Source organism: Coregonus clupeaformis, unplaced genomic scaffold (assembly GCF_020615455.1).
Source record: "Coregonus clupeaformis isolate EN_2021a unplaced genomic scaffold, ASM2061545v1 scaf1682, whole genome shotgun sequence".
Classification (NCBI taxonomy): Eukaryota; Metazoa; Chordata; class Actinopteri; order Salmoniformes; family Salmonidae; genus Coregonus; species Coregonus clupeaformis.
In genome coordinates this window covers 88,063-114,981 of record NW_025535136.1, presented here as the reverse complement: position 1 = coordinate 114,981, position 26,919 = coordinate 88,063, and the positions used below count along the sequence as shown (strand labels likewise).

General features: G+C 44.2%; 1 pseudogene; it reads right to left on the bottom strand.

Moving 5' to 3' along the window:
* Positions 1 to 2,627: 2,627 nt before the first annotated feature.
* The window catches only part of LOC121546631, a 73,923-nt pseudogene continuing 49,631 nt past the window's right edge, over positions 2,628 to 26,919 (bottom strand).

Below are 26,919 nucleotides of genomic sequence, written 5' to 3'. Positions count from 1 at the left end.
TATTTCTCCCTACCGTCCAGACAGGCAGTACCCAGTTTCTCCCTCCCCCGGGCCCAGGAGAGGCAGTATCTAGCTTCCTCCCAATGTCCAGACAGGCAGTATCTAGTTTCTCCTTCCCGTCCAGACAGGAGGTATCTATTTCTCCTACCAGCCCAGACAGGCAGTATCTAGTTTCTCCTTACCGTCCAGACAGGCAGTACCCACTCTCTCCTTACCGGGTCCAGACAGGCGGTATCTAGTTTCTCCTTACCGTCCACAGACAGGCAGCATCTAAGCTTTCTCCCCACCGTCTATGACAGGGCAGTATCTAGTTTCCCCCACTGCCGTCCAGACAGGCAGCATCTGGTTTCTCCCCCCACGTCCAGACAGGCAGTATCTAGTTTCTCCCCCACCGTCCAGGACAGGGCAGTATCTAGCTTCTCCTCTCCGTCCGGACAGGCAGTATCTAGCTTCTCCTCTACCGCCCAGACAGGCAGTATCTAGTTTCTCCCTACCGTCCAGACAGGGCAGTATCTAAGTTTCTCCCTCCCGTTCAGACAGGTAAGCAGTATATAGTTTCTCCTTACCGTCCAGACAGGCAGTATCTAGTTTCTCCCTCACCGTCCAGACAGGCAGTATCTAGTTTCTCCCTCACGTCCAGACAGGCAGTATCTAGTTTCTCCTTACCGTCCAGACAGGCGGTATCTAGTTTCTCCCCCCCGTCCAGACAGGCAGTATCTAGTTTCTCCTTACCGTCCAGACAGGCAGTATCTAGTTTCTCCCTTACCGCGTCAGACAGGCAGTATCTAGTTTCTCTCCACCGTCCAGACAGGCAGTATCTAGTTTCTCCTCTACCATTCAGACAGGCAGTATCTAGTTTTTCCTTACCGTCCAGACAGGCAGTATCTAGTTTCTCCCAACCGTCCAGACAGGCAGTATCTAGTTTCTCTACCACTCCAGACAGGCAGTATCTAGTTTCTCCTACCGTCCAGACAGGCAGTATCTAGTTCTCCCTCCCGTCCAGACAGGCAGTATCAGTTTCTCCTTCCGTCCAGACAGGCAGTATCAGTTTCTCCTTACCGTCCAGACAGGCAGTATCTGGTTTCTCCCGTACCGTCCAGACCAGGCAGTATCTAGTTTCTCCTACCGTCCAGACAGGCAGTATATAGTTTCTCCCTACCGTCCAGACAGGCAGTATCAGTTCTCCTTCCCGTCCAGACAGGCAGTATCTAGTTTCTCCCTCACCGTCCAGACAGGCAGTATCTAGTTTCTCCTTACCGTCCAGACAGGCAGTATCTAGTTTCTCCCTCCCGTCCAGACAGGCAGTATCTAGTTTCTCCTTACCCGTCTGACCAAAGTATCTAGTTCCCCTCCCCGTCCAGACAGGCAGTATCTAGTTTCTCCTGCCCACAGGCAGTATCTAGTTCTCCTTACCGTCCAGACAGGCAGTATCTAGTTTCTCCCCCCGTCCAGACAGGCAGTATCTACTTTCTCCATCTACCGTCCAGACAGGCAGTATCTAGTTTCTCCCTCTACCGTCCAGACAGGCAGTATCTAGTTTCTCCTTACCGTCCAGACAGGCAGTATCAGTTTCTCCTTACCGTCCAGAGAGGCAGTATCTAGTAACTTGAACACTGCATTCAGGAGAACCATGTGGTACCGCACTTCCCTACTGTACCTCTGTTCGAAATCAAATATGTAGTTCATCATTGAAACAAATGTCTCTAAGTAACACTGTCAAAGCTTGAATATGCCTCAAACACAAACATCTGTATCTGTTGGATAACTGTAGTGACCATAAACATCTGTATCTGTTGATAACTGTAGTGACCATAACGCTCTGTATCTGTTGATAACTGTAGCGGACCATAACATCTGTATCTATGTGATAACTGTAGCACCATAACATCTGTATCTGTTGATAACCGAAGCACCACAACGCGTCTCTGTATCTGTGTGTGATAACCGTAGTGACCACAACGCGTCTGTATCTGTTGATAACTGTAGTGACCAAACGCCTGTAGCTGCGATAACCGTAGTGACCATAACATCTGCATCTGTTGAAACTGTAGGACCATAACATCTGTATCTGTTGATAACCGTAGTGACCATAACGTCTGTATCTGTTGATAACTGAGTGCCCATAACATCTGTATCCTGTGATAACTGTAGTGACCATAACGGGCCTGTATCTGTGTGATAACTGTAGTGACCATAATCTGTATCTGTCTGATAACTGTAGTGACCATAACGCGCTGTATCTGTTGATAACTGTATACCATACCATCTGTATCTGTTGATAACTGTAGTGACCATAACGTCTGTATCTCGTTGATAACTGTAGTAGACCATAACATCTGTATCTGTTGATAACGAGTGACCACAACACTGCATCTGTTGATAACCGTAGTGACCATAACGCCGTATCTGTGATAACCGAGTGACCATAACGTCTCGTATCTGTGATAACTGTAGTGACCAAACGCGTCTGTAGCTGCTGATAACCGAGTGACCATAACATCTGTATCTGTTGATAACTGTGTGACCACTCACGGATAACACACCTTGAGCAGTAATGTTTATAATGAGTCTTACGTGCGTCAACGTTGTCCAGTCGTTGGGCGACTCGTGAAGCTCTCGAAGAGTCGTCATCGAGACGCGCCGGTGTCGGGCCCGACGCGGTTCTGGTGACCCGTGATCCGGATGGACGGGTTCATCTGCTTCACCTGCCGCGCGAAAGTCTCACTCTTCATCTTCGTCACGTCCCCACGGCTGAATACAAACCAAACACAACTTTATTTAATATAGTTCCTTTAAACCCCGCAACACTTCAGAAGAACAATGAAATACAAGCAAACAAGAGGCAATGACAGATCAATTAAACACAAAGGCCTGCGTCCCAAACTGTGTTCTATCTCCCTAGATAGTGCACTACTTTTGAGAAGACCCATATGTGCCCTGATGAGAAGTGGTACACTATCTAGGAATAGGGTGCCACTTCAGACACTCGATGTCGAAAACAGTGAAATCAGAGGAAAGGCTAAAGGGGTGTTTTTTTAAGCGTGATTTAAACCCTCCATGGGGTTAAGTCTACCCTCCCTACCTCTCTCTCACCTGAAGAGGAACTGTCTGTTGAGGTTGGATTTCTCAATAGTGTCCATGTCTGTCACGATCGACCTCACCCTCCCCGCCAGCCAATCCGATCATGGCAAAAGTTCTTGAGCAGCTCACAGCCAATAGCGCCAGCCCCAACCAGGAAGTAGCGTTGTTTAGCCAGCTCCTCCTGCAGCTTGACGCCAAACACAGCGATCTGGCCATCATAACGACTGTTCCTCTGGAGAGAGAGACATGTCCTTTAATTATTTTCCCACAGGTAGCAGGTAGGGTTGTAATAGAGAACAGGTAGCAGGTGGGGGTTGTAATAGAGAACGTAGCAGGTAGGGTTGTAATAGAGAAGAGGTAGTAGGTAGGGGTTGTAATAGAGAACAGGTAGCAGGTAGGGTTGTAATAGAGAAGAGCCTAGTATAGGGTTGTAATAGAGAACAGGTATTAGGTAGGGTTGTAATAGAGAACAGGTAGCAAGGTAGGGTTGTAATAGAGAACAGGTAGCAGGTAGGGTTGTAATAGAGAACAGGTAGTAGGTAGGGTTGTAATAGAGAACAGGTAGCAGGTAGGGTTGTAATAGAGAACAGTGGCGAGGTAGGGTTGTAATAGAGAACAGGTAGCAGTAGGGTTGTAATAGAGAACAGGTAGCAGGTAGGGTTGTAATAGAGAACAGGTAGCAGGTAGGGTTGTAATAGAGAACAGGTAGCAGGTAGGGGTTGTAATAGAGAACAGGTAGCAGGTAGGGTTGTAATAGAGAACAGGTAGCAGGTAGGGTTGTAATGAGAACAGGTAGCAGGTAGGGTTGTAATAGAACAGGTAGCAGGTAGGGTTGTAATAGAGAACAGGTAGCAGGTAGGGTTGTAATAGAGAACAGGTAGCAGGTAGGGTTGTAATGAGAACAGGTAGAGGTAGGGTTGTAATAGAGAACAGGTGCAGGTAGGGTTGTAATAGAAACAGGTGCGGGTAGGGTTGTAATAGAGAACAGGTAGCGGTAGGGTTGTAATAGAGAACAGGTAGCAGGTAGGGTTGTAATAGAGAACAGGTAGCAGGTAGGGCTTGTAATAGAGAACAGGTAGCAGGTAGGGTTGTAATAGAGAACAGGTAGCAGGTAGGGCTGTAACAGAGAACAGGTAGCAGGTAGGGTTGTAATAGAGAACAGGTAGCAGGTAGGGTTGTAATAGAGAACAGGTAGCAGGTAGGGTTGTAATAGAGAACAGGTAGCAGGTAGGGTTGTAATAGAGAACAGGTAGCAGTAGGGTTGTAATAGAGAACAGGTAGCAGGTAGGGTTGTAATAGAGAACAGGTAGCAGGTAGGGTTGTAATAGAGAAACAGGTAGCAGGTAGGGGTTGTAATAGAGAACAGGTAGCAGGTAGGGTTGTAATAGAGAACAGGTAGCAAGGTAGGGTTGTAAGAGAACAGGTAGCAGGTAGGGTTGTAATAGAGAACAGGTAGCAGGTAGGGTTGTAATAGAGAACAGGTAGCAGGTAGGGTTGTAATAGAGAACAGGTAGCAGGGTAGGGTTGCAATAGAGAACAGGTAGCAGTAGGGTTGTAATAGAGAACAGGTAGCAGGTAGGGTTGTAATAGAGAACAGGTAGCAGGTAGGGTTGTAATAAGAGAACAGGTGCAGGTAGGGTTGTAATAGAGAACAGGTAGCAGGTAGGGTTGTAATAGAGAACAGGTAGCAGGTAGGGTTGTAATAGAGAACAGGTAGCAGGTAGGGTTGTAATAGAGAACAGGTAGCAGGTAGGGTTGTAATAGAGAACAGGTAGCAGGTGAGGTTGTAATTGAGAACAGGTAAAAGCAGGTAGGGGTTGTAATAGAGAAGAGGTAGCAGGTATGGTTGTAATAGAGAAGAGGTAGCAGGTAGGGTTGTAATAGAGAACAGGTAGCAGGTAGGGTTGTAATAGAGAATAGGTAGCAGGTAGGGTTGTAATAGAGAACAGGTAGCAGGTAGGGTTGTAATAGAGAACAGGTAGCAGGTAGGGCTGTAATAGAACAGGTATCAGGTAGGGTTGTAATAGAGAACACGTAGCAGGTAGGGTTGTAATAGAGAACAGGTAGCAGGTATGGTTGTAATTGAGAACAGGTGTAGGTAGGGTTGTAATAGAGAACAGGTAGCAGGTAGGGTTGTAATAGAACAGGTAGCAAGGTAGGGTTGTAATAGAGAACAGGTAGCAGGTAGGGTTGTAATAGAGAACAGGTAGCAGGTAGGGTTGTAATAGAGAACAGAGTAGCAGGTAGGGTTGTAATAGAGAACAGGTAGCATGTGGGGGTTGTAATAGAGAACAGGTAGCAGGTAGGGTTGTAATAGAGAACAGGTAGCAGGTAGGTTGTAATAGAGAACAGGTAGCAGGTAGGTTGTAATAGAGAAGAGGTAGCAGGTATGGTTGTAATAGAGAAGAGGTAAAGCAGGTAGGGGTTGTAATAGAGAACAGGTAGCAGGTAGGGTTGTAATAGAGAACAGGTAGCAGGTAGGGTTGTAATAGAGAACAGGTAGCATGTGGGGTTGTAATAGAGAAACAGGTAGCAGGTGAGGTTGTAATTGAGAACAGGTAGCAGGTATGGTTGTAACTGAGAACAGGTAGCAGGTAGGGGTTGTAACAGAGAACAGGTAGCATGTGGGGTTGTAATTGAGAACAGGTAGCAGGTAGGGTTGTAATAGAGAACAGGTAGCAGGTAGGGTTGTAAAGAGAACAGGTAGCAGGTAGGGTTGTAATAGAGAACAGGGTAGCAGGTGAGGTTGTAATTGAGAACAGGTAGCAGGTAGGGTTGTAATAGAGAACAGGTAGCAGGTAGGGTTGTAATAGAGAACAGGTAGCAGGTAGGGTTGTAATAGAGAACAGGTAGCAGGTAGGGTTGTAATAGAGAACAGGTAGCAGGTAGGGTTGTAATAGAGAACAGGTAGCAGGTAGGGAAAATTGCTAATAGAGAACAGGTAGCAGGTAGGGGTTGTAATAGAGAACAGGTAGCAGGTAGGGTTGTAATAGAGAACAGGTAGCAGGTAGGGTTGTAATAGAGAACAGGTAGCAGGTAGGGTTGTAATAGAGAACAGGTAGCAGGTAGGGTTGTAATAGAGAACAGGTAGCAGGTAGGGTTGTAATAGAGAACAGGTAGCAGGTAGGGTTGTAATAGAGAACAGGTAGCAGGTAGGGTTGTAATAGAGAACAGGTAGCAGGTAGGGTTGTAATAGAGAACAGGTAGCATGTGGGGTTGTAATAGAGAACAGGTAGCAGGTGAGGTTGTAATTGAGAACAGGTAGCAGGTATGGTTGTAATTGAGAACAGGTAGCAGGTAGGGTTGTAATAGAGAACAGGTAGCATGTGGGGTTGTAATTGAGAACAGGTAGCAGGTAGGGTTGTAATAGAGAACAGGTAGCAGGTAGGGTTGTAATAGAGAACAGGTAGCAGGTAGGGTTGTAATAGAGAACAGGTAGCAGGTGAGGTTGTAATTGAGAACAGGTAGAGGTAGGGTTGTAATAGAGAACAGGTAGCAGGTAGGGTTGTAATAGAGAACAGGTAGCAGGTAGGTTGTAATAGAGAACAGGTAGCAGGTAGGGTTGTAATAGAGAACAGGTAGCAGGTAGGGTTGTAATAGAGAACAGGTAGCAGGTAGGGTTGTAATAGAGAACAGGTAGCAGGTAGGGGTTGTAATAGAGAACAGGTAGCAGGTAGGGTTGTAATAGAGAACAGGTAGCAGGTAGGGTTGTAATAGAGAACAGGTAGCAGGTAGGGTTGTAATAGAGAACAGGTAGCAGGTAGGGGTTGTAATAGAGAACAGGTAGCAGGTAGGGTTGTAATAGAGAACAGGTAGCAGGTAGGGTTTGTAATAGAGAACAGGTAGCAGGTAGGGGTTGTAATAGAGAACAGGTAGCATGTGGGGTTGTAATAGAGAACAGGTAGCAGGTGAGGTTGTAATTGAGAACAGGTAGCAGGTATGGTTGTAATAGAGAACAGGTAGCATGTGGGGTTGTAATAGAGAACAGGTAGCAGGTGAGGTTGTAATAGAGAACAGGTAGCAGGTAGGGTTGTAATAGAGAACAGGTAGCATGTGGGGTTGTAATAGAGAACAGGTAGCAGGTGAGGTTGTAATTGAGAACAGGTAGCAGGTATGGTTGTAATTGAGAACAGGTAGCAGGTAGGGTTGTAATAGAGAACAGGTAGCAGGTAGGGTTGTAATAGAGAACAGGTAGCATGTGGGGTTGTAATTGAGAACAGGTAGCAGGTAGGGTTGTAATAGAGAACAGGTAGCAGGTAGGGTTGTAATAGAGAACAGGTAGCAGATGAGGTTGTAATTGAGAACAGGTAGCAGGTAGGGTTGTAATAGAGAAGAGGTAGCAGGTAGGGTTGTAATAGAGAACAGGTAGCAGGTAGGGTTGTAATAGAGAACAGGTAGCAGGTAGGGTTGTAATAGAGAACAGGTAGCAGGTAGGGTTGTAATAGAGAACAGGTAGCATGTGGGGTTGTAATTGAGAACAGGTAGCAGGTAGGGTTGTAATAGAGAACAGGTAGCAGGTAGGGTTGTAATAGAGAACAGGTAGTAGATGAGGTTGCAATAGAGAACAGGTAGCAGGTAGGGTTGTAATAGAGAACAGGTAGCAGGTAGGGTTGTAATAGAGAACAGGTAGCAGGTAGGGTTGTAATAGAGAACAGGTAGCAGGTAGGGTTGTAATAGAGAACAGGTAGCAGGTAGGGTTGTAATAGAGAACAGGTAGCAGGTAGGGTTGTAATAGAGAACAGGTAGCAGGTAGGGGTTGTAATAGAGAACAGGTAGCAGGTAGGGTTGTAATAGAGAACAGTGTAGCAGGTAGGGTTGTAATAGAGAACAGGTAGCAGGTATGGTTGTAATAGAGAACAGGTAGCAGGTAGGGTTGTAATAGAGAACAGGTAGCAGGTGAGGTTGTAATTGAGAACAGGTAGCAGGTAGGGTTGTAATAGAGAAGAGGTAGCAGGTAGGGTTGTAATAGAGAAGAGGTAGCAGGTAGGGTTGTAATAGAGAACAGGTAGCAGGTAGGGTTGTAATAGAGAACAGGTAGCAGGTAGGGTTGTAATAGAGAACAGGTAGCAGGTAGGGTTGTAATAGAGAACAGGTAGCAGGTAGGGTTGTAATAGAGAACAGGTAGCAGGTAGGGTTGTAATAGAGAACAGGTAGCAGGTAGGGTTGTAATAGAGAACAGGTAGCAGGTAGGGTTGTAATAGAGAACAGGTAGCAGGTAGGGTTGTAATAGAGAAGAGGTAGCAGGTAGGGTTGTAAAGAGAACAGGTAGCAGGTAGGGTTGTAATAGAGAACAGGTAGCAGGTATGGTTGTAATAGAGAACAGGTAGCAGTAGGGTTGTAATAGAGAACAGGTAGCAGGTAGGGGTTGTAATAGAGAACAGGTAGCAGGTAGGGTTGTAATAGAGAACAGGTAGCAGGTAGGGTTGTAATAGAGAACAGGTAGCAGGTAGGGTTGTAATAGAGAACAGGTAGCAGGTAGGGTTGTAATAGAGAACAGGTAGCAGGTAGGGTTGTAATAGAGAACAGGTAGCAGGTAGGGTTGTAATAGAGAACAGGTAGCAGGTAGGGTTGTAATAGAGAACAGGTAGCAGGTAGGGTTGTAATAGAGAACAGGTAGCAGGTAGGGTTGTAATAGAGAACAGGTAGCAGGTAGGGTTGTAATAGAGAACAGGTAGCAGGTAGGGTTGTAATAGAGAACAGGTAGCAGGTAGGGTTGTAATAGAGAACAGGTAGCAGGTAGGGTTGTAATAGAGAACAGGTAGCAGGTAGGGTTGTAACAGAGAACAGGTAGCAGGTAGGGTTGTAATAGAGAACAGGTAGCAGGTAGGGTTGTAATAGAGAACAGGTAGCAGGTAGGGTTGTAATAGAGAACAGGTAGCAGGTAGGGTTGTAATAGAGAACAGGTAGCAGGTAGGGTTGTAATAGAGAACAGGTAGCAGGTAGGGTTGTAATAGAGAACAGGTAGCAGGTAGGGTTGTAATAGAGAACAGGTAGCAGGTAGGGTTGTAATAGAGAACAGGTAGCAGGTAGGGTTGTAATAGAGAACAGGTAGCAGGTAGGGTTGTAATAGAGAACAGGTAGCAGGTAGGGTTGTAATAGAGAACAGGTAGCAGGTAGGGTTGTAATAGAGAACAGGTAGCAGGTAGGGTTGTAATAGAGAACAGGTAGCAGGTAGGGTTGTAATAGAGAACAGGTAGCAGGTAGGGTTGTAATAGAGAACAGGTAGCAGGTAGGGTTGTAATAGAGAACAGGTAGCAGGTAGGGTTGTAATAGAGAACAGGTAGCAGGTAGGGTTGTAATAGAGAACAGGTAGCAGGTAGGGTTGTAATAGAGAACAGGTAGCAGGTAGGGTTGTAATAGAGAACAGGTAGCAGGTAGGGTTGTAATAGAGAACAGGTAGCAGGTAGGGTTGTAATAGAGAACAGGTAGCAGGTAGGGTTGTAATAGAGAACAGGTAGCAGGTAGGGTTGTAATAGAGAACAGGTAGCAGGTAGGGTTGTAATAGAGAACAGGTAGCAGGTTAGGGTTGTAATAGAGAACAGGTATCAGGTAGGGTTGTAATAGAGAACAGGTAGCAGGTAGGGTTGTAATAGAGAACAGGTAGCAGGTAGGGGTTGTAATAGAGAACAGGTAGCAGGTAGGGTTGTAATAGAGAACAGGTAGCAGGTAGGGTTGTAATAGAGAACAGGTAGCAGGTAGGGTTGTAATAGAGAACAGGTAGCAGGTAGGGTTGTAATAGAGAACAGGTAGCAGGTAGGGTTGTAATAGAGAACAGGTAGCAGGTAGGGTTGTAATAGAGAACAGGTAGCAGGTAGGGTTGTAATAGAGAACAGGTAGCAGGTAGGGTTGTAATAGAGAACAGGTAGCAGGTAGGGTTGTAATAGAGAACAGGTAGCAGGTAGGGTTGTAATAGAGAACAGGTAGCAGGTAGGGTTGTAATAGAGAACAGGTAGCAGGTAGGGTTGTAATAGAGAACAGGTAGCAGGTAGGGTTGTAATAGAGAACAGGTAGCAGGTAGGGTTGTAATAGAGAACAGGTAGCAGGTAGGGTTGTAATAGAGAACAGGTAGCAGGTAGGGTTGTAATAGAGAACAGGTAGCAGGTAGGGTTGTAATAGAGAACAGGTAGCAGGTAGGCTTGTAATAGAGAACAGGTAGCAGGTAGGGTTGTAATAGAGAACAGGTAGCAGGTAGGGGTTGTAATAGAGAACAGGTAGCAGGTAGGGTTGTAATAGAGAACAGGTAGCAGGTAGGGTTGTAATAGAGAACAGGTAGCAGGTAGGGGTTGTAATAGAGAACAGGTAGCAGGTAGGGTTGTAATAGAGAACAGGTAGCAGGTAGGGTTGTCAATAGAGAACAGGTAGCAGGTAGGGTTGTAATAGAGAACAGGTAGCAGGTAGGGTTGTAATAGAGAACAGGTAGCAGGTAGGGTTGTAATAGAGAACAGGTAGCAGGTAGGGTTGTAATAGAGAACAGGTAGCAGGTAGGGTTGTAATAGAGAACAGGTAGCAGGTAGGGTTGTAATAGAGAACAGGTAGCAGGTAGGGTTGTAATAGAGAACAGGTAGCAGGTAGGGTTGTAATAGAGAACAGGTAGCAGGTAGGGTTGTAATAGAGAACAGGTAGCAGGTAGGGTTGTAATAGAGAACAGGTAGCAGGTAGGGTTGTAATAGAGAACAGGTAGCAGGTAGGGTTGTAATAGAGAACAGGTAGCAGGTAGGGTTGTAATAGAGAACAGGTAGCAGGTAGGGTTGTAATAGAGAACAGGTAGCAGGTAGGGTTGTAATAGAGAACAGGTAGCAGGTAGGGTTGTAATAGAGAACAGGTAGCAGGTAGGGTTGTAATAGAGAACAGGTAGCAGGTAGGGGTTGTAATAGAGAACAGGTAGCAGGTAGGGTTGTAATAGAGAACAGGTAGCAGGTAGGGTTGTAATAGAGAACAGGTAGCAGGTAGGGTTGTAATAGAGAACAGGTAGCAGGTAGGGTTGTAATAGAGAACAGGTAGCAGGTAGGGTTGTAATAGAGAACAGGTAGCAGGTAGGGTTGTAATAGAGAACAGGTAGCAGGTAGGGTTGTAATAGAGAACAGGTAGCAGGTAGGGTTGTAATAGAGAACAGGTAGCAGGTAGGGTTGTAATAGAGAACAGGTAGCAGGTAGGGTTGTAATAGAGAACAGGTAGCAGGTAGGGTTGTAATAGAGAACAGGTAGCAGGTAGGGTTGTAATAGAGAACAGGTAGCAGGTAGGGTTGTAATAGAGAACAGGTAGCAGGTAGGGTTGTAATAGAGAACAGGTAGCAGGTAGGGTTGTAATAGAGAACAGGTAGCAGGTAGGGTTGTAATAGAGAACAGGTAGCAGGTAGGGTTGTAATAGAGAACAGGTAGCAGGTAGGGTTGTAATAGAGAACAGGTAGCAGGTAGGGTTGTAATAGAGAACAGGTAGCAGGTAGGGTTGTAATAGAGAACAGGTAGCAGGTAGGGTTGTAATAGAGAACAGGTAGCAGGTAGGGTTGTAATAGAGAACAGGTAGCAGGTAGGGTTGTAATAGAGAACAGGTAGCAGGTAGGGTTGTAATAGAGAACAGGTAGCAGGTAGGGTTGTAATAGAGAACAGGTAGCAGGTAGGGTTGTAATAGAGAACAGGTAGCAGGTAGGGTTGTAATAGAGAACAGGTAGCAGGTAGGGGTTGTAATAGAGAACAGGTAGCAGGTAGGGGTTGTAATAGAGAACAGGTAGCAGGTAGGGTTGTAATAGAGAACAGGTAGCAGGTAGGGTTGTAATAGAGAACAGGTAGCAGGTAGGGTTGTAATAGAGAACAGGTAGCAGGTAGGGTTGTAATAGAGAACAGGTAGCAGGTAGGGTTGTAATAGAGAACAGGTAGCAGGTAGGGTTGTAATAGAGAACAGGTAGCAGGTAGGGTTGTAATAGAGAACAGGTAGCAGGTAGGGTTGTAATAGAGAACAGGTAGCAGGTAGGGTTGTAATAGAGAACAGGTAGCAGGTAGGGTTGTAATAGAGAACAGGTAGCAGGTAGGGTTGTAATAGAGAACAGGTAGCAGGTAGGGTTGTAATAGAGAACAGGTAGCAGGTAGGGTTGTAATAGAGAACAGGTAGCAGGTAGGGTTGTAATAGAGAACAGGTAGCAGGTAGGGTTGTAATAGAGAACAGGTAGCAGGTAGGGTTGTAATAGAGAACAGGTAGCAGGTAGGGTTGTAATAGAGAACAGGTAGCAGGTAGGGTTGTAATAGAGAACAGGTAGCAGGTAGGGTTGTAATAGAGAACAGGTAGCAGGTAGGGTTGTAATAGAGAACAGGTAGCAGGTAGGGTTGTAATAGAGAACAGGTAGCAGGTAGGGTTGTAATAGAGAACAGGTAGCAGGTAGGGTTGTAATAGAGAACAGGTAGCAGGTAGGGTTGTAATAGAGAACAGGTAGCAGGTAGGGTTGTAATAGAGAACAGGTAGCAGGTAGGGTTGTAATAGAGAACAGGTAGCAGGTAGGGTTGTAATAGAGAACAGGTAGCAGGTAGGGTTGTAATAGAGAACAGGTAGCAGGTAGGGTTGTAATAGAGAACAGGTAGCAGGTAGGGTTGTAATAGAGAACAGGTAGCAGGTAGGGTTGTAATAGAGAACAGGTAGCAGGTAGGGTTGTAATAGAGAACAGGTAGCAGGTAGGGGTTGTAATAGAGAACAGGTAGCAGGTAGGGGTTGTAATAGAGAACAGGTAGCAGGTAGGGTTGTAATAGAGAACAGGTAGCAGGTAGGGTTGTAATAGAGAACAGGTAGCAGGTAGGGTTGTAATAGAGAACAGGTAGCAGGTAGGGTTGTAATAGAGAACAGGTAGCAGGTAGGGTTGTAATAGAGAAGAGGTAGCAGGTAGGGTTGTAATAGAGAACAGGTAGCAGGTAGGGTTGTAATAGAGAACAGGTAGCAGGTAGGGTTGTAATAGAGAACAGGTAGCAGGTAGGGTTGTAATAGAGAACAGGTAGCAGGTAGGGTTGTAATAGAGAACAGGTAGCAGGTAGGGTTGTAATAGAGAACAGGTAGCGGTAGGGTTGTAATAGAGAACAGGTAGCAGGTAGGGTTGTAATAGAGAACAGGTAGCAGGTAGGGTTGTAATAGAGAACAGGTAGCAGGTAGGGTTGTAATAGAGAACAGGTAGCAGGTAGGGTTGTAATAGAGAACAGGTAGCAGGTAGGGTTGTAATAGAGAACAGGTAGCAGGTAGGGTTGTAATAGAGAACAGGTAGCAGGTAGGGTTGTAATAGAGAAGAGGTAGCAGGTAGGGTTGTAATAGAGAAGAGGTAGCAGGTAGGGTTGTAATAGAGAGGTTTTATAGTTAATACTGGCATGTGTTTTGTGCCAGACCTGCAGTGCCTGTATGTGTGACTGTGTGTTTGGTCTGAGGGTTTGTGTACGGTGTGTGCATATTGGTGTGTGTGTGTGTGCGTGTGCGTGTGCGTGTGCGCGTGCGCGTGTGTGTGTGTGTGTTGTGGGGCGGCAGGTAGCTTAGTGGTTAAGAGCGTTGTGCCAGTAACCGAAAGGTCGCTGGTTCTAATCCCCGAGCCGACTAGGTGAAAAATCTGTCGATGTGCCCTTGAGCAATGCACTTAACCCTAATTGCTCCTGTAAGTCGCTCTGGATAAGAGCGTCTGCTAAATGACTATAAATGTAAATAAATGTTAAAAAATAAATGTGTGTGAGAGAGAGAGTTCGGTAGGTGTGCGTATGGTGGATGTCAGAGTGTGTGTGAGAGAGAGTTCGGTAGGTGTGCGTATGGTGGATGTCAGAGTGTGTGAGAGAGAGTTCGGTAGGGGTGCGTATGGCAGATGTCAGAGTGTGTGTGAGAGAGAGTTCGGTAGGGGTGCGTATGGCAGATGTCAGAGTGTGTGAGAGAGAGTTCGGTAGGTGTGCGTATGGCAGATGTCAGAGTGTGAGAGAGAGTTCGGTAGGTGTGCGTATGGCAGATGTCAGAGTGTGTGAGAGAGTTCGGTAGGTGTGCGTATGGTGGATGTCAGAGTGTGTGAGAGAGTTCGGTAGGTGTGCGTATGGTGGATGTCAGAGTGTGTGAGAGAGTTCGGTAGGGGTGCGTATGGCAGATGTCAGAGTGTGTGAGAGAGTTCGGTAGGTGTGCGTATGGTGGATGTCAGAGTGTGAGAGAGAGAGTTCGGTAGGTGTGCGTATGGTGGATGTCAGAGTGTGTGAGAGAGTTCGGTAGGTGTGCGTATGGTGGATGTCAGAGTGTGTGAGAGAGAGTTCGGTAGGTGTGCGTATGGTGGATGTCAGAGTGTGTGAGAGAGTTCGGTAGGTGTGCGTATGGTGGATGTCAGAGTGTGTGAGAGAGTTCGGTAGGTGTGCGTATGGCAGATGTCAGACGGTAGGTGTGCGTATGGTGGATGTCAGAGTGTGTGAAATGCACTCACAGGGGCACAGTCCTCCTCAGTCAGCATGGCTCCTCCCTCTTCCTCAGACAGACACTCCAGAGCATCAAAATACAGCCACTGCATCATGGGCATGAACTTCCCTGTACAGGCCTAGGAGACACAGACAGACAGACAGTTTAATACCGTACAGTCACCGTTCATGGGCGTGAACAGCCTCCGCCCCATGGGCGTGAACAGGGTAGGAAATTGGCATTGGCGGGCAAGAATGTATTTCACCAGCCACGTCGGTGGGTGGGTCACACAGCATTTGGGAACAGTTTCTTTTTTATTTAATTTTTTTATCCAATGCTCAAATGTAGAAGTAGAAAGGCTAGTACAGTGTGACTTTGTCCAGGTGTTTCTTGGATAGTTCATCGTTTTGTTCACATGCTAGGTTGTATTTCAATATTAGTTTGGAGTTTGCTGCAACTGTCTGCTGGTAGACACCGAGACGATCATCTCCGACAGACACCGAGACGATCATCTCCGACAGACACCGAGACGATCATCTCCGACAGACACCGAGACGATCATCTCCGACAGACACAGAGACAATCATCTCCGACAGACACCGAGACGATCATCTCCGACAGACACCGAGACGATCATCTCCGACAGACACCGAGACGATCATCTCCGACAGACACCGAGACGATCATCTCCGACAGACACCGAGACGATCATCTCCGACAGACACAGAGACAATCATCTCCGACAGACACCGAGACAATCATCTCCGACAGACACCGAGACGATCATCTCCGACAGACACCGAGACGATCATCTCCGACAGACACCGAGACAATCATCTCCGACAGACACCGAGACGATCATCTCTGACAAGGAGTGCCCTGTTACCATGGTAATGCCTGCTCCTTAAAGGGGCAGCTGAACATTTGTCTCACCTAATGACTACAATTTTATAACAGTCCAAAAACCTTTTATTCATGAACTTTGTCATTTATCATTAAAACACTAAAATAATTTAACTGCGCTCCTAAATATCAACTTATGTACTCCTTGTAAAAAATGTAAACGTTAAAGCCCTGAACTGACAGTTATAAATAAGCAATACTACTCAGCAGTTTGCGTTGATTCTTGATGTTCAGTTGTAAAACTGTTTATCGGTTTTACACTTTTACTATTGTATCTAAATTATTTTTTGTAACCTACATTGGTTAAAAGACTTGAGGTCACAAAAAGGAAATAGAATTTAGCAATACCACATTACTTCTTAGTAGTCATATATTCCTTGTTTCGTGTAACAAATGGTGAACAAATATTTAGTCTGGTAATAACATCTGGAGTGGCTGGTAGATTTATTTCATCTACCTGCCACAGTGGCTGGTGGAACAAAAGGTTCATTCCCAGGGTGGGAAATAAACTTCCCTGTACATGACAGAGGAGACAGACAGAACACACACGATGGACATGACCTTCCCTGTACATGACAGAGGAGACAGACAGAACACACACGATGGACAAGACCTTCCCTGTACATGACAGAGGAGACAGACAGAACACACACGATGGACATGACCTTCCCTGTACATGACAGAGGAGGCAGACAGAACACACACGATGGACAAGACCTTCCCTGTACATGACAGAGGAGGCAGACAGAACACACACGATGGACATGACCTTCCCTGTACATGACAGAGGAGACAGATGGGGTCCTGTGTGGCTCTTAGTTGGTAAGGTTGTGTGCAGGGTGGGACATTTACTTTTTGGTCTACCAACCAGTCAGTTTTTTTTTGCATGCTTTGTAATGTTTTTAAACAACTGTATTACTAGTAAGTAGTAATGTGGTATATTGTAGTGATTGGGAAAAACATTTGGTAGTTACATATCACAATATTATTATCAATGATTAGTGTTTTGCTAGGTAGCGTTAGCTAGCACTAGTCAGCTGCGCCAAAATGGCGGTACTTTCCCTCCTATAGCTTGTTCTCCATCTTAAAATAGTGAGCCAACATCATGGCTCCCTCATCTCTCTGCAGCAGACATACCCTGACTGTACAAAACATTAGGAACACCTTCCTAATATTGAGTTGCACCCACCCTTTGCCCTCCGAACAGGCTCAATTTATCGGCATGGACTACAAGGTGTGGAAAGCGTTCCACAGGGATGCTGGCCCATGTTGACTTCAATGCTTCCCAAAGTTGTGAAGTTGGCTGGTAGTGGATCTCTACTCCGAATGGCTCGTTCCATCTCCTCCTACAGACGCTCAACTGGATTGAGATCTGGTGACTGGGCAGGCCACTGCAGTAAGGTAAATTCACTGTCATGTTCGTGGAACCATTCCTGGACAATCCTAGCCTTGTGTCATTGGGCGTTATCCTGCTGAAAATATCTATTTGCAGATGGATACACTGCTGCCATGACAGAATGCACTTGATTGGCAATGATGTTCAGATATCCTGTGGCATTTAAACTTCGCTCCACTTTTATCAACGGGCCCATTGTGTGCCACGAAAACACCCCACACCATCACAACCAGCCGCAACCAGCCTGCCATGTTGACCTGCAGAATGATGGATGCATGTCCTCCTGTGGAGCGCTCCTTACCCTAGTCTTCCAATCGGCAGGAACAGGGATTCATCAGACCAGGCAATGTTTTTCCAATTCTCCAGTGTTTTAGTTCCTTTTAGCCCACTGCAACCGCAGTTAGTTTTTTGCTGAAAGAAGTGGAACTGTGTAAAGTCGTAGGCTGCCATAGCCCATTCATGTCAAGGTACGACGAGTTGTGCATTATTTTATGTGTATTTGGGCACCAGTGTTGTACTGGACTGGCAGTCGACTAACTGCAGCCTGTGTATTGCTTTGCACAATTCGTGTCAGCCTCCTTTGTCCTCTTTCAACAATGACCCGTTTTCAACCACTGGCTTGCAGTTGGCTGGATGTCCTTTGGGTGGAGTACCATTTTAGATACACTCAGAAAACTGTTGAGTGTGAAACCCAGCAGCGTTGCAGTTCTTGACACTCAAACCTGTGCGCCCTGGCAGATATACCTGCGCTCCAGCAGGTATATCTCACTGGTCATTCCCAAAGCCAACACCTCCTTTGGCCGCCATTCCTTCCAGTTCTCTGCTGCCAATGACTGGAACGAATTGCAAAAATCTCTGAAGCTGGAGACTCTTATCTCCCTCAATAACTTTAAGCATCAGTTGTCAGAGCACCTTACCGATCACTGCACCTGTACACAGCCCATCTGAAATTAGCCCACCCAACTACCTCATCCCTATATTGTTATTTATTTTGCTCTTTTGCACCTCAGTAGCTCTATTTGCACATAATCTCTTGCACATCTAGCATTCCAGTGTTAATACTATTGTAATTATTCTGCACTATAGCCTATTTATTGCCTTACCTCCATAACTTGCTACATTTGCACACACTGTATATATATTTTCTGTTGTATTTCTGACTTTATGTTTTTTTACCCCATATGTAACTCTGTGTTGTTTTTATTGCACTACTTTGCTTTATCTTGGCCAGGTCGCAGTTGTAAATGAGAACCTGTTCTCAACTGGCTTACCTGGTTAAATAAAGGTGAAATAAAAAAAATAAAAAACTACCATACCCCGTTCAAAGGCACTTAAATATTTTGTCTTGCCCAGTCACCCTCTGAATGGAACACATACGCAATCCATGTCTCAATTGTCTCAAGGCTAAATAAATATTTCTTTAACCTGTCTCCTCCCTTTCATCTACACTGATTTAAGGTGACATCACTAAGGGATCATAGCTTTCACCTGGATTCACCTGGTCAGTCTATGTCATGGAAAGAGCAGGAGTTCTTAATGTTTTGTACACAGTGAGCACTATGTTTGGAACATCAAGTCGCAATACATTATAATCGTGAGAATCGCTATACATATCGTATCTGCACGTAAGTGAGGTCCCTGGCAATTCCCAGCCCTAATGTATTGTTTGGTCAAAAGAAACCATCAGAGCGCTGTGGTAGAAAATAGTCAAAATAAAGAAAAACCCTTGAATGAATAGGTGTCCAAACTTTTTGACTGGTACTGTACATCGTAGCACTTGATTCAGCGTATCATATTTAAAGAAAGGACATAGCCTAATAGAATTGTGCTTTATCTACCCTGAATACCATCAACAAATGAAATGAGCAGCTTCATGGTAAAAACAAAAAGTAAACAAAGACAATTGACTCACCAGAATTAAAAGGCACTAATGTTAACTAGCAATGGCATCAACCAACGTAACGTCTAAAGAAGCCCGATGTGAGCGGTCAACAATGACGTCTGGAGGGCTTCCTTCAGTAGCTTTGAGACCGATGAAGTAGAACTTGAGCCCGGGTCCTCAGCCACCCCATGATCCTTTGCATAGGACTTTGTAAATGTATGAGTTGTTCCTTAAGGCTAGCCACAGCCGTTTTGAGCTTCCCAACGGTGGTTTGTGGCGTAGTCGCTTCATTCGAACATGTTGTCAGAGACTGTTTTCTTCGCTGTATCCAATTCAGTGCGAACCATTGCAAGTTCATTCGTGACCGCTTGTAACTCTGACTTAATGAAGTTGAAGTCCTCACTGAGTGCCTCTGAGCTCTGACTTGAGTACAGATGAGCTGAGGAGCCGAAGAACTCAAGCACGTCGTCTTGGGCCTAGTGTTGTCACTTCTGTCGGTGCCTCCGCTGTACTTAAAAACTTTCTCTGGTAATGTGCCATTTACTTCAAAACAAGTTACGTAAAGAAAAACGATTCAAAGGCTCGTTTCCTAGTTCTTTTTGGGTAAAAGCGCAAAGAAATTATTAAATAAATGCAATTTCAGCAGGAGCTCGGACAAACGCGACCTACTCCATGGCTTGCTCACTAGTGCCCCCCCCCCTTAAATATGATTTATATCATTCTGAGCACCGTGGATGGACGCCCTAATCAGGTTACGCACCCAATGCATTTGGGTCCGTTAAATTAAAATGCTGACAGTCAAATGTCCGGCGCCAGCCACATTTCCCTAACGGAAACCCTGGTCCACACACACAATGTTTAACCATATAGAGCAGAAACAGACAGTTTAGAGAAGACAGGAAGTGAGCAGCTCCTTACCTTCAGAACTTCCTGTGCGGCCAGTCCACCAATGAAAGCGTTGATTGGTGCCAGGTCGCCGGCGGAGACGAAGGCTAGTTTCTTAATGAGCGTGTCATCCAGCTCCTCCACCTTAGCTGACCCCGTCTGGCTGGAGTTCACCTCTTTAGCCAGAGACACCAGCTCCTCTCCATCAGCCTGCAACACACACCCCAAAACATTAACTGGATTGCTCATATTCTTTTGTTTAAGTTTTTCTTATTTTATTTTTTTTACATTCAAAAACAGACAAAGGGGGAAAAGGACTGTCAGTCTCAATTTATTTACATTTTACATTTTAGTCATTTAGCAGACGCTCTTATCCAGAGCGACTTACAGGAGCAATTAGGGTTAAGTGCCTTGCTCAAGGGCACATTTACGTCATTTAGCAGACGCTCTTATCCAGAGCGACTACAAATTGGTGCATTCACCCTATAATTTATTCCAACAAATGTAGTCGCTAAACAGCGCCACAGAACATACACTGAGTGTACAAAACATTACCACCACATCACTAACATTGAGTTGCACCCCTTTTGCCCTCAGAACAGCCTAAATCAGTCGGTCAGGAACTCTACAAGGTGTCGAAAGCGTTCCACAGGGATGCTGGCCCATGTCGACTCCAATGCTTCCCACAGTTGTGTCAAGATGGCTGGATGTCCTTTGGGTGACGGACCCTTCTTGATACACAAACCGTTGAGCGTGTAAACCCAGTAGAGTTTAAGTTCTTGACACTCAAACTGGTGCGCCTGGCACCTACTACCGTACCCCGTTCAAAGGCACTTAAATATTTGTCTTGCCCATTCACCCTCTGAACGGCACACATACACAATCCATGTCTCAATTATTTCAAGGCTTAAAAATCCTCCTTTAACCTGTCTCCTCCCCTTCATCTACACTGATTAAAGTGGATTTAATCCCCTAAGGTCGATGTCAGCAACCCCGTGGAAATCAAATTAGCATAATAATAAAAAATCCCATATAAATATGTCAGTTTAAACTAGAGATATGCGTTTTTGCACTGGTTGCATCTCAATCCACCGCATCCGCCTATGGTCGCACTCTGAAAGGTGACAGAGCTTGAGCGGTGTTTGTCAGACCATGAGACGTCCCGAAAATTGGTCTGCTTACAAAATCGTCTGTAGCGTCCGAACGGTTTGGCCTAGAAACTATGATGACCCCTCTAGGTCATGTTACCTGATCTTTCTGATTTCTCTCAGATATAGGACAGACAAGTCAGAACAGGTGAGGGATCATCTGTTGTTCCATGTAGTGAATCTGTTATTCAATGTGTTTGTATGGGCTAATAGCAGTAAGGACTATCTGTTGTTCCATGTAGTGAATCTGTTATTCAATGTGTTTGTATGGGCTAATAGCAGTAAGGACTATCAGTTGTTCCATGTAGTGAATCTGTTATTCAATGTGTTTGTATGGGCTAATAGCAGTAAGGACTATCTGTTGTTCCATGTAGTGAATCTGTTATTCAATGTGTTTGTATGGGATAATAGCAGTAAGGACTATCTGTTATTCAATGTGTTTGTATGGGCTAATAGCAGTAAGGACTATCAGTTGTTCCATGTAGTGAATCTGTTATTCAATGTGTTTGTATGGGCTAATAGCAGTAAGGACTATCTGTTGTTCCAGGTAGTGAATCTGTTATTCAATGTGTTTGTATGGGCTAATAGCAGTAAGGACTATCTGTTGTTCCAGGTAGTGAATCTGTTATTCAATGTGTTTGTATGGGCTAATAGCAGTAAGGACTATCAGTTGTTCCATGTAGTGAATCTGTTATTCAATGTGTTTGTACGGGGCTAATAGCAGTAAGGACTATCTGTTGTTCCATGTAGTGAATCTGTTATTCAATGTGTTTGTATGGGCTAATAGCAGTAAGGACTATCTGTTGTTCCATGTAGTGAATCTGTTATTCAATGTGTTTGTATGGGCTAATAGCAGTAAGGACTATCTGTTGTTCCAGGTAGTGAATCTGTTATTCAATGTGTTTGTATGGGCTAATAGCAGTAAGGACTATCTGTTGTTCCATGTAGTGAATCTGTTATTCAATGTGTTTGTATGGGCTAATAGCAGTAAGGACTATCTGTTGTTCCATGTAGTGAATCTGTTATTCAATGTGTTTGTATGGGCTAATAGCAGTAAGGACTATCTGTTATTCAATGTGTTTGTATGGGCTAATAGCAGTAAGGACTATCAGTTGTTCCATGTAGTGAATCTGTTATTCAATGTGTTTGTATGGGCTAATAGCAGTAAGGACTATCTGTTGTTCCATGTAGTGAATCTGTTATTCAATGTGTTTGTATGGGATAATAGCAGTAAGGACTATCTGTTATTCAATGTGTTTGTATGGGCTAATAGCAGTAAGGACTATCAGTTGTTCCATGTAGTGAATCTGTTATTCAATGTGTTTGTATGGGCTAATAGCAGTAAGGACTATCTGTTGTTCCATGTAGTGAATCTGTTATTCAATGTGTTTGTGCGGGCTAATAGCAGTAAGGACTATCTGTTGTTCCAGGTAGTGAATCTGTTATTCAATGTGTTTGTATGGGCTAATAGCAGTAAGGACTATCTGTTGTTCCATGTAGTGAATCTGTTATTCAATGTGTTTGTATGGGCTAATAGCAGTAAGGACTATCTGTTGTTCCATGTAGTGAATCTGTTATTCAATGTGTTTGTATGGGCTAATAGCAGTAAAGACTATCTGTTGTTCCATGTAGTGAATCTGTTATTCAATGTGTTTGTATGGGCTAATAGCAGTAAGGACTATCTGTTGTTCCATGTAGTGAATCTGTTATTCAATGTGTTTGTACGGGCTAATAGCAGTAAGGACTATCTGTTGTTCCATGTAGTGAATCTGTTATTCAATGTGTTTGTATGGGCTAATAGCAGTAAGGACTATCTGTTGTTCCATGTAGTGAATCTGTTATTCAATGTGTTTGTATGGGCTAATAGCAGTAAGGACTATCTGTTATTCAATGTGTTTGTATGGGCTAATAGCAGTAAGGACTATCTGTTGTTCCATGTAGTGAATCTGTTATTCAATGTGTTTGTACGGGCTAATAGCAGTAAGGACTATCTGTTGTTCCATGTAGTGAATCTGTTATTCAATGTGTTTGTATGGGCTAATAGCAGTAAGGTCAAATAAAATGTTATACTTCAACGGGTCTTAAAATTCAAAATCAAATGATCGTTGGTATGACATTCTTAATTCTTTAGAGTCTAAGACGCTGGGGGGGGGGGGTACTAAGAAGATACTATGGATCATTTAGCTATTTGATTTAGAATTTTAGGACCCCTTTAGGTATGAAAATAATATAGATTTTGGCCTTTAATACTAAAGCCCATAGAAACACATTGAACTACACATTCAGAAATGGCAACAAGGTTCTGAAAAACTCAAGAATATTATTTATTTGTACACAGATTTAACCCCTTTTTTGAGTAGGCACAAAACTACTTCATACGTCCATTCATTTTTTTAAACCGGTACGGCTACCTTCAGACGAGTCCCATGACACTTGTGGAAATTAATTTGTAGCCCAAACGGTTCGGACTCTATCAAAAAGAAGTTGGCACATCGACGGTATCGTGAGAATCACCCCTTTCCATAGTGGTCATAATAGTTTGCAAGTCAAACCGCTCGAACGCTACAGACGTTTACGGGAGAAGATCGATTTTCGGGATGTCTCATGGTCTGACAAACACCGCTCTAGCTCTGCTACCTTTCACCGCAGATGTGGAAGGGCGACATCGGCGGATTTTGATGGGCATTATTTGATGTGGAAGTGTGACACTGGCGGACGCGGTGGATTGATATCTTAAACTGACGGATTTTGATGGGGACTTTTTTGTTATGTAACACCGGTGAGTCAATCGACTCTAGGAGGTTAAAACAATTCCATATAGCTTAGTTTCAGCACAAACACCGCTAGCTAGCCTACATTTCCTCAACCAAGACCAGGCTGTCATAACACAAACTGTAGCTGATAAAACTAAATTATCTCGTAGAAACAGTTAGCTATGTTGAATCTAAACCCGGCCAACGGACATGCAAGTAGCGCATCGGCTGTGCTAGCTACCTAGCTAAAAATCAACACACGTTGCTGTTCGAGCATCCAGAACAAATTCCAAGCCCTTACATTATGACGCATAAATTCAGTACACCCTCCTCTGTCAATTAAATGTTCTATATAGCATTTTAATCCAAATTTGAGCTGACGGATCAACAGCGGCAAGTTACTTTTCAGTGTATTCCCAAAAATCAGAACCCAGTAAGCAAAAATCTTTAAAGGACGTATTTTTCCGGAGGTTAAAAATACGTATTTCTCCAGAGGTTAAATATACAATTTCCCAGTCGTTGAAAATACGTATTTTCCGGACATTGAAAATACAGTTGAAGTCGGAGGTTTACATACACCTTAGTCAAATACATTTAAACTCAGTTTTTCACAATTCCTGACATTTAATCCTAGAAAATATTCCCTGCCTTAGGTCAGTATATTTTAAGAATGTGAAATGTCAGAATAATAGTAGAGAGAATGATTGATTTCAGCTTTTATTTCTTACATCACATTCCCAGTGGGTCAGAAGTTTACATACACTCAATTAATATTTGGTAGCATTGCCTTTAAATTGTTTAACTTGGGTCAAACGTTTCGGGTAGCCTTCCACAAGCTTCCCACAATAAGTTGGGTGAATTTTGGCCCATTCCTCCTGACAGAGCTGGTGTAACTGAGTCAGGTTTGTAGGCCTCCTTGCTCGCACACGCTTTTTCAGTTCTGCCCACACATCTTCTATAGGATTGAGGTCAGGGCTTTGTGATGGCCACTCCAATACCTTGACTTTGTTGTCCTTAAGCCATTTTGCCACAACTTTGGAAGTATGCTTGGGGTCATTGTGCATTTGGAAGACCCATTTGCGAACAAGCTTTAACTTCCTGACTGATGTCTTGAGATGTTGCTTCAATATATCCACATAATTTTCCTTCCTCATGATGCCATCTATTTTGTGAAGTGCACCAGTCCCTCCTGCAGCAAAGCACCCCCACAGCATGATGCTGCCACCCCGTGCTTCACGGTTGGGATGGTGTTCTCCGGCTTGCAAGCCCCCCCCTTTTTCCTCCAAACATAACGATGGTCATTATGGCCAAACAGTTCTATTTTTGTTTCATCATAACAGAGGACATTTCTCCAAAAAGTACGATCTTTGTCCCCATGTGCAGTTGCAAACCGTAGTCTGGCTTTTTTATGGCGGTTTTGGAGCAGTGGCTTCTTCCTTGCTGAGCGGCCTTTCAGGTTATGTCGATATAGGACTTGTTTTACTGTGGATATAGATACTTTTGTACCTGTTTCCTCCAGCATCTTCACAAGGTCCTTTGCTGTTGTTCTGGGATTGATTTGCACTTTTCGCACCAAAGTACGTTAATCTCTAGGAGACAGAACGCGTCTCCTTCCTGAGCGGTATGACGGCTGCGTGGTCCCATGGTGTTTATACTTGCGTACTATTGTTTGTACAGATGAACGTGGTACCTTCAGGCGTTTGAAAATTGCTCCCAAGGATGAACCTGACTTGTGGAGGTCTACAATTTTCTTTCTGAGGTCTTGGCTGATTTCTTTTCATTTTCCCATGATGTCAAGCAAAGAGGCATTGAGTTTGAAGGTAGGCCTTGAAATATATCCACAGGTACACCTCCAATTGACTCAAATGATGTCAATTAGCCTACCAGAAGCTTCTAAAGCCATGACATCATTCCGGAATTTCCAAGCTGTTTAAAGGCACAGTCAACTTAGTGTATGTAAACTTCTCACCCACTGGAATTGTGATACAGTGAATTATAAGTGAAATAATCTGTCTGTAAAATTACTTGTGTCATGCACAAGTACATGTCCTAACCAACTTGCCAAAACTATAGTTTAACAAGAAATTTGTGGAGTGGTTGAAAAACAAGTTTTAATGAATGTTGAAAATACCACTTTTTTTATTTTTATAAAACCATGTTTTAAGTGAGAAGAAGGCATTGGTCTTAAGTCAAAAACAGGAAATTCACATGAGCACCACAATGCCTACTCCACCCATAATCGACCAAGGTTTTCCAGCACACAGCGTTGACCTACAACAGTAGCTATGTTGGTCTATTGTACTTCAACACAATGTGTATGCAGGTCGCTTAGGATTCAAACCTTCCCGAACGGTCTAATTCATACTCAGAGGTGCTCCCACAATAATGGGATTTGTACCGCATACAAGTTCAACTATTGGATTCTTCCCACACCACACTAATCCCATTCCACTACCTTATCGAGCTTTTTAAAAATTATTATATGAAAACAAGTTTTGCTTTTATACTTACAAGACCATGCTTGATTGAGAAAGCTGTTTGGTACTATAGTAATGGGGTCCCTTCCTGTATTTCCTTTAACCTTTATTTTAGCAAACCATGTAATTGAGAAATATATATATTTCATAGCATATTTTTGGGGTCAGTAGGTTCACCAACATAACACCAAGTGGTGTGTTGGACAGTCAATCATCTATAGAGGCAGGGCCTCAAATTAAACACCTGCGGGTAGATTTAGGCATTGGTGGTTAAGATGTCAATTTCAGCAGTCACGTTGGCGGGTGTTCAGGGCTCCACAGTGCCAGCATTTCACCCATTTGTGGATAAAAATAGTCAAGTGTAATTGTGGTGCTCATGTGAATTTCCTTTCTTTTTGGGCTTCAGGCCAATGACTTCTCACCTAATAGGTTTTGTTTTTAATCCTATAATGAAGAAGTCGAAGCAGTATTGCTGCTGACACACTGGGTTTAACCTCCCTATTTCATATCAAGCGATTGAGGATAGAACAAGAAGACAGGGAACATTCTGGCAACGAAGACATAGCACTGGACTTGTTCCCTCTCCATAACACACACACGAGTACAGACTTGTTCCCGCTCCATAATCCACAGGAGTAGACTTGTTCCCTCTCAATTATCCACACGAGTACAGACTTGTTCCCTCTCAATAATCCACACGAGTACAGACTTGTTCCCTCTCTATAACACACACAGGAGTAGACTTGTTCCCTCTCCATAATCCACAGGAGTACGGACTTGTTCCCTCTCCATAATCCACAGGAGTACAGACTTGTTCCCTCTCCATAATCCACAGGAGTACGGACTTGTTCCCTCTCCATAATCCACAGGAGTACAGACTTGTTCCCTCTCCATAATCCACAGGAGTACGGACTTGTTCCCTCTCCATAATCCACAGGAGTACGGACTTGTTCCCTCTCCATAATCCACAGGAGTACGGACTTGTTCCCTCTCCATAATCCACAGGAGTACA